This window comes from Miniopterus natalensis, chromosome 13 (genome assembly GCF_054644295.1).
Source record: "Miniopterus natalensis isolate mMinNat1 chromosome 13, mMinNat1.hap1, whole genome shotgun sequence".
Classification (NCBI taxonomy): Eukaryota; Metazoa; Chordata; class Mammalia; order Chiroptera; family Miniopteridae; genus Miniopterus; species Miniopterus natalensis.
In genome coordinates, this window is record NC_142093.1 from 9,359,444 (window position 1) to 9,373,653 (window position 14,210).

A 14,210-nucleotide genomic window follows, 5' to 3' on the forward strand; every position below is an offset into this window, starting at 1 on the left:
AGCAGCCCTCGCAGGCCCTCCTTTTGATTCGTAGCCGCTCATTTGGATAAAAGCATCTGCTTCGCAAGGTAGCAACAACAAAAATCATGAAAAGCATATTCCTGCTTTTACAAAGTAACCCAGTAACAGCACAGGAGGTAACAATTAACCTGACCCCCCTCCTCCAGGTACGCAGACTGGTGCTGAAAATGGGAAATGAAAGTCAGCGCACAGAGAGGGTCTATCCAGGGACCCTTCTCAGAAGTTCATGAAGCAGCCCCCAGCCAGCCAGAGAGCCTCACCCTCCCATTAGCGCGTAGAGGAGGCATCCTGCCTCTCCATCCCAGAATAAACGGTGCGATTATTTATTTAGCACCAGTTCAAGGCTCTAAAATGCACTCAGAGTGCTTTGCCTTCTTGCGCAGGTGCCCACTGAGCTGTGGTACCGACTTCATGTATGGGATCAAGTAAACCTGACCCCACACCAGCCAAACTTGTCCCCTGTGACCCCTACCCCCAGCGAGCACACACACACACGTGCACACACACGGCCTCTGTTCCCATCCAGGCAAATCCCTGTGCCTCTGACTGACCCAGCTGTGTGCATCGCACCTCTGGGCACTTGCCAGGCTAAGCCCGAACCTCCTGGAAGCACCTCTCCCACCCCCGCCCATCTCCTGGCAAAGCACTCCCAGGCTACCCACCCGTGGGAATTTTCTCTCCTCAGATCTCCCCAGCACCCATTCAATTCTTCTTGGGTCATGTGCAGTCCTTTCACTGTCCAGTGTGCTCAAGAGTCATCCCCCAACCACTGGGAGCTCTGTTGGGGCAGAGCTCTCTGCAGAGCTGAGCACATACTAAACACTAAACACTAAACAGGAACTGGTAATAGAAAAAGTCAGCTCTCAGGGCCTCTGGCTGTGCTCCTGGGCCCCTCTGCCCCACCCCTTCCCTTCTATCACAAACCCTCTTACCTGGCACCTGGCTGTTTTCCAGTCTGCCTTGGGAGACCGCTGAGAGTCCCCTGAGGGCTTGGGCTGCATCTCAGTCACGGGGTTCCTCCCCAAAGCTTGGCACAAAGAAGGCTCTCGAATGTTTGTGGGATGAGTGTTTGCACCTGCGCTTTACTCACGCATCGCATTTAATCTGCCTCACCTGTTTGCTCAAGGGCCAGCCATACCTGGCGGGTCAGCTTACAGCGCCCACTGTAGGGCAGCGAGGGCAAGGCACAGACTGTCCTTCCAAGGCCACTGTCCTGTAGGGACACTACACACCCAGGCCGGTGCTCTCCTTCCCACTGTTCTAGGCACAGTTCAGGGTCCAGGAAAAAGATAGGCCACCCTGGGCTCTGTTGGGCAACCCGGGGTCTCAATAGGCTCAATTTCACACTTAAGCCACATGTAGAAAGGTGTGTCCCATATTCAAAGGGGCCTCACAGCATCCATTTATTCACTTGGGAGACATTTATGGTAAACAGCCTAGTAGAGCAGGGTGGTCAAGAAAGAGCACAGATGGTGAGACCAGACTACCTGGGTCCTAATCCCGTCCCTGACCCTTACCAGTTGTGCAACTTCAGGTCGTTATTGAACCACGCCGTGCCTCAGTTTCTTCATCTGCAAAACAGGGATTATAATAATGCCCACCTCATACAGTGGTTGTAAGAATTAGTGAGTGAACAGAATACAGTAGCTGGAATAGAGCGTGAAACAGCTCTAGACGAGGGTTGGCTATTACTATTCTAAGGGGCTAGGATCCCAGCCAAGTCCTGGACTTAATTCTTAATTCATGCTTTCAGGACCACATGCACCTCTGCCCTCCACCATGTCACCCAGTTGTCTGCAGACTTTGCTGAGCCCATTCAGTCAGGTCAGCAGGGACTCCTGCTCTGAGCAGCCCAAACCCAGATGGTGAGTGAGTGACCATCAGAGACACTGGGTGGCTTTGGGACCTGGAAGCATGTCCCATCCCTCCTTCCATCTCAGATTTTTTTGTTTTAATCTTTACCGTGAGGGGCTTAGATTCATGATTGATGTCCAAGGGCCAATGGGGCTCTGTCCCCAGGAGTGACACTCCGGAGGTGGCCACATGGGGGCTTCTGGGACTTGGCCACAATTAGCACTGTGGTCTAGAAGGTATGTCAGCATGTCCTTGGGGCATCTCTCATTAACAATCATGAAGTCATTATCTGGTAAATAATTTATCACCCAAGAGATGGGATAAGCTGCCAATAAACAATAATCCATTTAGAATGAGGCTTGACCAGGGCACCGGCAGCAGGAGGACTCGGCCACTCCTCGCCTGTGGTGTCAGCCCTTAAGAGCTGGGGCCTGGCCTCTCTGAAGCCCGCCCTCCCCACCCCAGCCAGAGGCATCACCCGTTTTCTGGGCTCAGGCAGAATTTACTCTGTAGAATAAGCAATGGGTATTAAGTGCTGACCAGGTACCAAGGGCTATGCAAAGTGATTTACATGCACTTTCTCCTAAATCCCACCAATAAGCCTATGGATGTGGGGACTGTTATTGTTCCCCTTTGCAGAGAGGTATACGGAGGTTCAGAGAGGCCAAATAATTTCCCAAGGTCTGACTCAAGGTCAGCACATCCATTCAGTTCCCTGTGACCTGAGAGCTCTCACTCCAAACCAGCATGTCCCGCTTCCTCCCACCATGAGCTTTAACCTCTCAGTCACTTGTCCAGCCTTTGTCTCCTGTGACCTACACCCTCCAACCTACACTGGGAGCCCTGGAGGCCCAAGTTCCTCCTCTAGTCTCCCTCACCAAGGGAGGGGCCCAGGTGGTGTTTCTTAGAGGCTGAGGACCGGACCACAACCTCACAGGGCTGGTCAGCTAGTTAGTGGTGTGGTTAGCTTGTTAGTGGAAGCCAAACCAAGGGCACAGGGGAGGGGGGAGGAGATGATGTCTTCAGGACACTGTCTGGACATCCCACCTCCTCACAGGCCTGGTGCACATCTCCTGATCAGGGGACATGGGGCAGCATTCTGGCCATAAAGAGCTCCAGCATGGGGAAGGGAAGGAGCTTGGGCTCAGATGGCATGAACCTGGGCAGTGTGGCTTGGCCTTTAGGAGTGGGGTAGCTCTGCCAGGCGAGGTTCCTCTCCTGTCCATACTCTGCCCCCCCGCCCCAACCCAGCAAGGCCAGCAACATGCCCTATGCCTATAGGACCATTTCAAAGGCCTGCCCAGAGGCCCCCAGTCAGGGAGGGTCCCCTGGGGGTATCTTTCTGCTAAGAGCCTCCATTCTTGGTTTCTCCACCGTCAGCACCCAGACAACCAGCCTCCCCAGAGGGGCCTTCTCAGGCAACCAGAGCCATCCTAGTTGGGAGCTTCTTGGAATGTGATGGAGCTGCTGGATGCAGGGCCCTGTGATTGTCACACATCTGGAATGTTGCACAAACCTCGTGGTCAGGCCGTGTGGTAGAAGAAGCCACAGCGGTTCCCAGGCATGTTCATTTCTTAATAACTGTGGCTACCAGCCCGAGGAAGGGCCCATTCATCCTTCTGACCTCCCCTGCCGCGGTCACTGGGTGGCCAGGACTGGCAGACACAGACCAAGAGCAGGTTCACCTTGCTGGGGCCTAGAGCAGGTTGAGACAGCCGAGGCTTCGCTCTCCTTTGAACAGCATTGCCTCCTGGCAGGCACTGCTCCCGACCTGCTGGCCAGGCTCCCACACTGGCCCACACACATCCCCTGGCTCCTTCCCGAACTCCTTTGCTTCCAAAAATGGGGAAAGATTCCACCCCTGGGCATCTTCTGCCTTGGCCCCATGATCCTCAGCCTGTTGTTCAGGGTGGGGCTGAGTCTCCAAGACCGAGGAAGGCAGACAAGGATGGACCAGCCACTGTCCTGGGCAGAGTGACCCCACCCCTGTCAGCCCCCTTTACCCCAGTCCCATGTCAGCACACAGATGCTGTGAACTGACCGAGCCTCTCTCCTGGGCCTTGGAGAGCTCTGGGCAGACTGGCTGCCACCCTCCATTGAAGTCACCAGAACAGGGAGGCACCCCCCCTGCTGTGGGTGGGGACAGGGTCTCCAGCCCCCCCTCCTCCGAGGCCTCACAGGGGTGATAGCTGTGCCTAGGCCCAGCCAGGGAAAAGCAGGATGCTTTCTATCCTGCGTGTTTCCACTTCACTGATTTCCAGGAAGGAAAGCCGGTGACTTAAAAGGGTACACGTGAGACAACGCAAATGAAAAGCGGGAGACGGGAGCAGGAAATGGCGTGGCGCGGCTGCTCCGTGAAACCATGTGCAGAAAGTCCCAACTGCTTGCTACAGGTGGGTGGCAGATTGGCCTCCAGGTTCCGCAGTAACTCTGACCTTAGCCTCCTGTTGGAATTGCCTGGGGCTTCTGATGACTAATGTGAAAAGCTCTACCTCTTGCTTACCCCCAGTTGGGGGTCACAACCCCCGTGTTCAGGGCTTTGTTCCGTGGGGCTCCTACTTCCTGCCACTGGCAGCTCCATCCTGAGGCCCTGCAGTGCCGCCCCACCCCACGGGTGTGAGGAAGCCCCCACTTCCAGCCACTGGGACCTGACTCTCCGTGCCCCCTGGGTTGTGGGTGGATTGACAGCAAACAGAACTACCATTTAGGGAGGCGGAGGGAGTCTTCAGGAGCCTTTGTCATGAGGCAGAGAGCATGGCATTTCTGTGGGCCGTAACAGATACAACCTCCCGACAGCCCCCCAGAAAGCTGCCCTGTGACGCGTGTTCCCATGATTTGCCCTCCTGTTCTCAGTGGGGGTGCCATGGCTGCTAAGTGAAACCCAGCAGGGAGATGAGGACCTGCCAAGCCTTCTGTCTCCCTTCCGTCCTGCAGTCAGCCCTGGGGACGGGTGGGCCCGGACACTAAGCTGCTCCCAGAGACCTCCAGGGAAGGAAATTCCATCAGCTCCCAGAGTCCGCTCGCTCCGATCTAGTGGCTCCTGCAGGCTTCTCCTCTATCTGACCTAAATCTCCCTTGCTGCAATTTAAGCCCATTTTCCCTTGTTTTGTTTTGAGTGGAAATGGAGAATAGCTAGTCCCCAGCTGCCTCCGAAAGCAAGGTGAGTCGGAAGTCCTTCGCATCTCCTGCTGAGTGAAGCCTTCTCAGAAACCTGCCCTTTGAACCCCCACCTGCTAAAGCCCCCAGAGAACCGCTTTCATGTGAATGCAGGACACAGGCAAAAACCGGGGGGCCTTGGTGGTGGCAGGGCCCCTCCTGTGGGTGCACCATCCAGGTGGCCCTGGAGGTGAATGGGGGAGGCGCAGCAGGGAGACGGGTGTGTGGAGGGATCAGTGCCAGGGTGGACTGTGGCCAGGGTTCTGGGGAGCTTCTCGCAGGAGGTGACACCACGTTGTGTCCTGGAGGCTGGAGGGGATGTCAGTTACGTTGCTGAGGGTGAAAGGGGGCCCTTCAAACAGATGCCAGGAAGATGCTCGTCCACTCCAGGTGCCACGTTGGGTCCTTTTCCGACACTCGCCTCTGTCCGGGGCCAAGCGCTTTTCCCAGCCCGCCTCCGCCTCCGCGACAGCAGCCGAGCTTCACACCGTCACGGGCTCATTCACAGGCATGTTCTGCGAGGCTTCTGTTGGCTCTTGATCTTGGACCCGTAGGTTTTCGTCTTGTTTTTGTGCCTTTTTACTTCTGGGAACAAATACCGGCCACGTGTTCCTGCTAAACATTAGCTATTTTATAGGCCCTCGAAGCCAGTTCCTGGAAGAGTTTGGTTCATGGAGGAAAAAAAAAATTAATTTGATTGGAGAGCAGTCGATCACAGCTACGTCCTGGGCTGGAACAGCCATGCGCCGAGTGTGCTGCCAGCGCTCAGGCGGGGGCAGTGAACTAGGGGGAAACTCTGTTTTTCCACGGCCAGTGGAATTAAAACCTCCCTGCTCTGTAGGAAAAACGGAGAGAAACTGAATCCCTCTTTCCTAAGGGGTTATCTAGCTGAAATCCTGAAATGTGAGCAACGTCATTTGACTTTTTGTTTCCATTGCTTGGCCAATAGTCCCCTTCAAACTACTTGGCTTCAACACAAGGGAAAAAAGAAGAAAAAAAAACATTGATTGGATTTAAATAATGGAATTGCCATTAATATCGTCCATAAAAGATGATTGATTCTGACTTGGATTTATGGGAAATCGGGGCTTGTAAAAGTAAACAGAGTGGCAGTCATTCAATATTAATGCTGGTTTATGTACCCACCCCCTGGAGGGCTGGTTAAATGGATGAGCCCCCCACCTAACCTCCCTCCCCCCCATGTCAGCAGCTGAGCTACGGGACCTCCACAGGGTGAGGGGGGGAGTCCTGTGCTCAGTCTAGGAAGCCCGGTTGCACCCTACCCCTCCTTCCTTTTCCACATTGTTAGATCCTAACATGAAAATGACTGTCCCTGTATCAAGAGGCTGCAGGTGGCCCGGCCAGGTGTGGCTTAGTAGTTGAGCATCGACCTAGGATCCAGGAGATTGAGGTTCGATTTCCAGTCAGGGCACATGCCTGGGTTGTGGGTTTGATCCCCAGGTGGGGGCATGCAGGAGGCAGCCGATCAATGACTCTCTCATCATTAATGTTTCTCTCTCTCTCTCTCTCCCTTCCTCTCTCTGAAATCAATAAAGATATATTTAAAAAAAAAAAAGAGGCTGCAGGTGCTCCAGCCGCTAGGGCGACCCCCAGGTTTCACCCCCGCTCTGTGGAAGCCCACTGCTCCTGATAGGACCATGGACCCCCTGATGGCCCAGAAAGTCTCCCTCTCCCTGTACCCCTTAAGAGCCCTGCCCGTCTCCAGGCCTGCACAGGTGGGCGGGTATATGAGCCACTTCAGCCTCTAGCTGTGCTGTTCTTACAGCCCAGGGCTCAGATGGACAGACCTTTAGCGCAGGGACATGTGCTCTGGGGGTTTCAGGAGGGGGTGAGGCCTGGGTCCGGTAAGAAAGTGGTGGCAGGGCCCTAAGTGGCCTCCAGCTCTTCTTAAGAAAGGCAGGTGATGGGGGGAGGTGTCAGTCACATAGCTCCCACTTGTGCCTGCCTCTCCCCCAGCTGGGCCATCAGCTCTGCTCCTAATCCTCTCACTCCAGGGCGCTGCCTCTCATCCCTGTCCCAGTGGTTTGAAACCCTTATCACTGTCTCCCAGCCCTCCAGGTGCTATTGATCTCCTGTCCTTCAGCTATGAACTGGCAGCTCCCAGACCTGCCCCAGGGTCTGTCCGTGTCCCCCACACCGGCCCCTCCCCAGGATGCCCCTCAGGTGCCACAAGACCTCACAGAATTGGTCATCTTTCCTCCAGCCCACTCCTCTTCCAGAGCGCCCCACCTCCGGGAATGACCACAGCCCCCGAGTCAGAAAACGGAAGTCCCTCCAGCCCTGTCCCCATCACTCCCCAGCCCCACACCCTAGAGTGATCTCTGTGGGGTACCAACCACACTGCCAGTCTCCAATGTCTGTACAATAAAGCCAGAATCTGTCTTCTGAAAGCTGAATCCCCCGGCCCCTCTCATGCCAAAGACACCGTCTGTGATCACAGGCTGGTACTTGATACCATGGGCCTTCTCTGTGCTGTTTCCTCCACCGGGAGCCACTCCCATCGCCCTCTGGACCTGCCACCTAGGCCTGCTCCCAGGGCAGAACCGGCCATTCCCTCCTCTGTGCCCCATGACACACTGTTCGTAACTTTCGTGCAGAAAAGGAACCTTCTGTATCAGACATGCCTGGGGCTGCCCGCCTTGCCCACACCCCTTTCTGGAAACATCCCTATACACCCACGGCCCCTGCTGCTGATAGCAGCTCATGTGACCCACCCCTCCAGCCCCAGGGGCAGGTTCCTGACTTCAGGGGTGCCCATCCATTGTCTGGCCAGCAACACAGGACTGAAAGGTCCTGACTGTAAGAAATCAGCAAGACCAATGGGATGTCCCTCCTCTGGAGATGGGAGCTAAGGGAACCAGAGCCAGTTCTGTTTGGGACCAGCACTTTGGCTGAATAGTAATACAGGTGCCAGACAAGGGCAACTATTCTGGGTTCTGTGCATAACAAAATTGAGCCTCAAAGGCAGCTGACTGGGAAGGAAAGAAAAAGGGAGCCAAGGTCCCAGGAGAAGGAGAGCCTTGAGCGAGAGACGGAGCTCATCATTCCTCGTCCCTGAAGCGCTTCTTGTTTCTGCCCATCTGCAGGCATCCCCTGAAACCTTACCCTAATCTCCTAATATTCCTCCCTTAAGCATGCGCCGGTGTGAGTGGGTTCTCTGTACGGAAGCCAAGGAGCCCTAATCACAATAACTACCTGTGAGTGCTTTGCAGTAATCCAGCAAAGTAAGAATTATTGACTAGGTTCTGCAGACCCTCACTTAGTGTAAAAATTGCCATTTTTACAGATGAGTTAACTGAGGCTCAAAAATACTAGGTAACATCCTCGTGGTCACAGGGCAAGGAAATGGTAGAGCCAAGACGCGGGCAATCTGTCTCACAGCCCAGGCTTCTTTCTTGCCACCTCCTGTTCCATCCCTTCTCGTTGGCTGTGCCCACTGTCCCTGTGTCCAGCTCAGGGCTCTAAGCTCCTCAGAGACGGGCTATGCTGTGTTTCATGCACCATCGCCCCCCACTGTCCCCCACAGGCTCGGGCACCCCTCAGGCATCAACTGTCCGATGGGTACAATTCAGTTTTCACGCAGCCCTCAGAAAAGGCCCTGGACTCCGAGCCCCAATGCCAGAACTCAAGTCCCGCCTCTCTCTCTCCACTGTGATTGTGTCACCTTGAGCCGGTCACTTTACTCTCTCCCTCGCCTACAACAGAAGACGTCGTCTAAGTTGTAATGAGCAGTTGGATGAGATGATTTCTGGGGCTCTTATCTTGCTCAAAAAGAACACGGCTCTGTCATCTGTGCCCTGCCTCCCTCCCAGGAATGGTGTAAAGTAGAAAACACTCCCCATGCTCGGCCAGCTGCGTTTGCCCCAACCTGTTCTTGCGCATGGCACTGCCCTTTCCCACTGGCCTCGCTGGCTCAGCATCAGTCCCCTCGGCCCCCTCGCCGCGGCCCCTCCTGGCATTGCTGGCTGTTTAGGAGGGACCTGTGCTGTGGCCGGGCAGGCCCCGATTTTCCTGCACCGCTGATGGCAGCTTTGTCTAATGAGGGTGCGATGCTTACACATATTTTCATTCTTTTTTTAAAAATTGGCTATTAATTTGTCAGAATTATTCATATTTTACTGATATTTTCCATGTATCTAATCAGGGAGCTCATGAATAGAAATGAAACCATTTAAATACAGAGATGGTGTACATTGTAAGATCTTGTTTTCTCAAGCTGTTTCATAATGCAGTGAATACATTTATTTCTTCTAAAAACAGATTTTACAACCATCAAGAAGAGCTCTTTTAAATCTTTGATTAAATATGACTCTTTTCAGATTGCCGAATTGGTGTGCACGGTGAGTGTCGGTGCCCTCTCGCACTTGTGTTGTCTGTGGTCACTTGAAGCCTGTCCGTGGCTTTCTGGTCTTCTCCATAGGGACAGGAGACTGGTTTTGGCGAGAAAAGTGGCAAACACAGTTGGATGGACTCTTTAGGATGGATGGATGGCGAAGCGGAAGTACAGATTGAAACTAGGCTGAATAATATTCGAGATAATTATTTGTGCAGTGTAGACTTTGAAACTGCTCAGAATTCCAGCAGCACCCACCTATACTGAAAGAGGCTTAGAATCATTAAACAAAGGCAGATATTAAATGTACTGCTGCTATCTCTCGAAATATTAGCAAGTAATGTAGAGCACACAGCATCTACTCAGTGGAAAACCTGAGAATACAAATTATAATAGTTGTCTTATAAGACCTCTGGGAAGCTCGAACTCGACTGCTTAATTCCATTAATAACAAACTATTACTCTAGCTATTAAAGTAACATAAGGTAATAGAGATCATGTCGAGAGATAGCACTGAGGCTCTTTCTTGACCTCGCGCAAATTTATTCAGGGGCATTGATAGATTTTAATTGACTGTGGCAACTGAATAGCAACAAAGGATATTGAATGTCTTTTGAAAAGCCTCACATTTTGCAGAAGCAAATAGCAACACTGAAATGAGGGATTGGGGGTGCTGGGAGTGGCAGGAAGGACGTTGGGGAACATTTGCACCAGCAGCTCCTCCGCAGAAAATGCTCTCCTGTGACCTTAATGGAAGGCTCCTTTGGAACAGGCGGGTCACAGGCCCAGGCTCCTTTCCTACCTCCGTGGAGTCCTCGCTGAAAGGAAACCAACCCAGGCTGCCACTCAGCCGCGTGCTCTGTCATCATCCATGGGGCACGCTTCCAAGACACGGGACTGGAGGGACCTTTGCGCAGGCCGTGAAGTCCTCCCAGAAGAGTTCTGAGAATAGGGCTTGTTTCTGCCTGCGGGTCCGGCGATGGCCCTTCATCGTGGTTTGAAGCTGAGGACCACTCAGCTGCCAGTCTAGTCCAGGATGGATTCTGGTGACCTGTCACCTACTTTTCCCTTCCACTTTTTGGCCCTCTGCCCACTACTCATGCTTCATCTGTCTCCTTGCCACACCCCATGGCCACCAGGGTGTCTTTCTGTCCCGCATGTCACGAGGGCCTTGCTTTATATAAAGTTAGTTTTCATATCAGCTCGGATGCCATAACAACATACCACAGATTGGGTGGCTTAAACAACGGACATTGAGTTTCTCACAGTTCTGGAGGCTGAAGCCCAGGATCGGGGTGCCAGCATGGTCAGCACTCATCCTGGCTCCCAGATAGCTGCCTTCTAGTTGTGTCTTTGAAGTGTATGTGGGGGGGGGGGGGGGGGAGGAAATGAAGGAGGGAGAGGGGGAGCGAGAGGTGAGTGCTTCCTGGGGTCTCTTCTTATAAGGACACTAATCCTACTGGATCGGGGCCACACCCTTAGGACCTCATCTAACCTTAGTTGGGCTCATAAACATTCTACCTAAATGCACTCACATTGACGGTTAGGGCTTCAACAGGAATCTGCGTGGGGGACACATCCAGTCCATAGCAGTTTTGGAGTCCTCCTCTCATCTTGGGCTAACCTCTCCTTCCCCATTCACCCTCTGTCCCAAGGACCTGGGGCTTCAGTGCTGCCTCAGCTCCTCTGCTGGAAGGAAAACCCATTTTAAAAGAAACTGTACTAAGATGGGAAGGACTCCTGAAAGCATCCCTATGGTGGCATTCTAGCAGGTGGGAGGAAGCCCTGCAGGCGGTGGAGGAGGTGGCAGGAGGACACCCCCACTCACCCCCATGCCATGCTTGTTGGCGGGTTGGGCCTGGATCATTCTGCCACCTGGCCCAGGAGCACATGGCAAGGTAGCTGCCGAGGTGTTTGAAGGCCGGGTCTTCCGATGCCGAGGCCTTGCCCTGGTTTTGTGTATGTCCTGAACATCATGTCACTTCAGCCTGGAGGGTGTGCATTATCTTCTGCCCTGGGTGACAGCAGGGTGAGGTTCAACTCTGGTGCGTCCACTGGAATCGGGGACATCCTCTCTCCCACTGCCCGTTGGTCCCAGCTTATCTCCAGGACATCACAGAGGAGCTTTGGAGGGCTGGCCTGCTCCACACACCATCACCTCTGTGCCCACAGCCCAATCAGGATGCCAGCCCTTCTTGCCTGTTGGAGCTAGGCTGTGGGTGTGATGCCCAGGAACAGTCTCTGGCTCAATGCTATGGGCACCGGCCTTGGGGCGCTGGGAGAATCTAATCCTGCCGCAACTGCAGCTCACGCATGTGTTTGAAAACCTCCTTGGCAGGCAGGACCTCCTAATTTTTTTCACTCCTTGTGATTAGCGTTGCAGACTAATCCTAGCACCAGACTCAACACCAGCTGTTCTGCTTGTTTTTACTTATAAACCCAATCCTGGAGCTATTACCGCATCGGCTGAGGCATGATTCCCTGAGCCCGAGCTGCAGCTGGTTACTAGGGCACGACCTCAGGTGAGTTGTCTGTCACCTGGCTGCCTGTGTCCCTCAGAGGGCTAGTGAGTGAGGGCCACACTTGGTTCCAAAGAGAACTTCATACCTGCAAAGACGGTTCGATAGCACAGTTCCCAGGGCCAGACTGATCTTAGAAATTTGATTCTGCATCCTGACACATCACACATCCCCGATACCATCCACAGTCTTTGAGGGAGTAAGACATATTCGAAATAACACATGTCGCTTTTAGGTAAGTCGTATAACTTGATACTAATATGAACACTCATGATCCTACCTCTGAACTTAAGGACTAGAACAGTGCCAGACTGTTGAAATTACCTGGTGTTTTGCTCAATTATTTTCAACATTTCTTAAATTTGCAAAGAGGTCTACGGGCAGAGCACTGGCCTTAGCACCTGCCCACCCTCCCATCTCCAAGCACCTTACTGTCATCTGGAGGACAAGGACCTTTTTCCAGGCCCCCAGTTTGCAATAGCAGAGCCTCCACTCTTCAGTTGAGGGAGAGGGCCCCGATGGCCTCCAATCCAGCAGGAGTGGCCCCAGAGCTATCCTGTGAAGTCCAGGGAGGTTAGCCAGACAGGAGCCCTCTGCTTCGTGAATTTCTCTGGCATGCCCCCTTCTCCCCAGAGCTTCCATGGCAGTTCTTGGGGAAGGTTATTTATGCTTGCAGACACAGAAACTCAGACTCTGCACCCTTAGATGCCATCAATTTGCATTTCTATGAGAACTCCTCGAATACCTGGAAGGTCTTAAAAACAAATCAGGGAGTGTGGCATATGGGACATTTGCCCTCCAAACACTCCAGCGTCAAGAAGAATTGCGATTGTCAGAAATATCATATTCCTGTTGAAAGCACATGAAATCCGCTCTGTATATTGGGAAACATAAGTTACGGTTATATTATTAGGTCTGCCACCATATAAGAATCACGAGTTTCTCATAAGGCAGGAAACAGAATCAAACAAAACTATGACCCTTTTGGAAAGACTTAACAGCTCATCATAGACACCTCTACCCGGCCGGGCTCTTTCTCTAGGCACAAAATTTCCGATTTTTTTCTCTCCTCACATGTTTGGGTCAGGTTGGTTTCTTGGCAACTGCAGTGTACTTGAAAACGTAGTTAAAGGAGATCACTCTTTTTCCCTTGCTGGCGATCTCGCCGTGGTTTTCCTCTTTGGCGCACGCTGTCCACTTGGCTCTCTCCTTCCTCTCTGTTCCCATTGCCCCTCCCGTCGCCTGGTCCAGGATTCCTGAATCAGAGGACCGTGCAGGGGAGCCCATGGCTCCCAGGAGGGGAGTGGCGCTCAGCAGCTCACACAGGGCACGTGTGTGTGCTCCCCCATATCCTACACCCACCCCCCAAATGTTTCAGTTACCCAGGCACTTCCTTGAATTAGGAAATTCACACCGATCAGGGACTGCGTGGACCAGTCCTGTCCACAGCCCAGAACTTCCCGCAGCCTCAGAGAGAGTCTATGCTGTACCGTCTGCTGCAGTTGAGCACTTAGAATGTGGTTCATGGGACTGGGGAGCTGAATTTTTTATTCTGTTCAAGGTAAATTAAATTTAATTGAGATTGCTTCATTGGCTAGTAGCCACAGTGTTAGCAGCATGACCCTTGAAGACCCCTTGAAGGGCCTGGGTGAGGCTGCTCCAGGCCTCTCAAGACCACAGGAGGTCTTTGGTCTTGTCCCTTTCTGTGCCTTGAAGTGGCAGGGCCTTGGAGCTCTCAGAGAGAAATTAGCCTGAAAGTCAGACTGAGCTGAAGGCTCACTGGGGTCGCTGAGACCCAGCACGTTTCCTGTAGTGGTTTGGAGAATTGTGTTAGGCGCCGGAGAAGATCCTGCAGATTTCCCAGAGCCCTTTTCTCTCTCGCTGCACAGCCTCCTCTCCTCTGCTCTCTGAGGAAATGGCTTTACGAGGTGTTATTATTTTTGGATTTGGGGGCATAGCCACTAAAGTCATCTCCGGGTTCCCATTTTCCCTTTGACTTCTGCCCAACGTGGGGGTTCACGTCCTGCCCAACGTGGTGGGCTTTTACATAGACCAGTTTCGAGTTGTCCACCTCTGTCCCTTCTTTGGGGTGATTGGAGAGGGAATTGAGGGGCTGGCTGCCCCCACTTTTGGAAACAGGCAGTTGGGGCAATTTGATAAACAATCTATTGACACTGCCTGATTTCTTTGGATAAGAGTTAGGAATGTCTAGAAAGATTTGTTTTCTGGCTCCAGAACTGTCAGGCCCAAGAAGTGGCTGGATTTTCGGTGGTTTGGTGGAGTGCCCTGGCTCCGGGGTAACTGAT

General features: G+C 53.0%; 1 protein-coding gene across 1 annotated transcript in view; it reads left to right on the forward strand.

Moving 5' to 3' along the window:
- Nucleotides 1–14,210, forward strand: part of KLHL29 (kelch like family member 29) — a 249,243-nt gene that overhangs the window by 72,094 nt on the left and 162,939 nt on the right. The gene's annotated exons all lie outside the window — the stretch shown is intronic.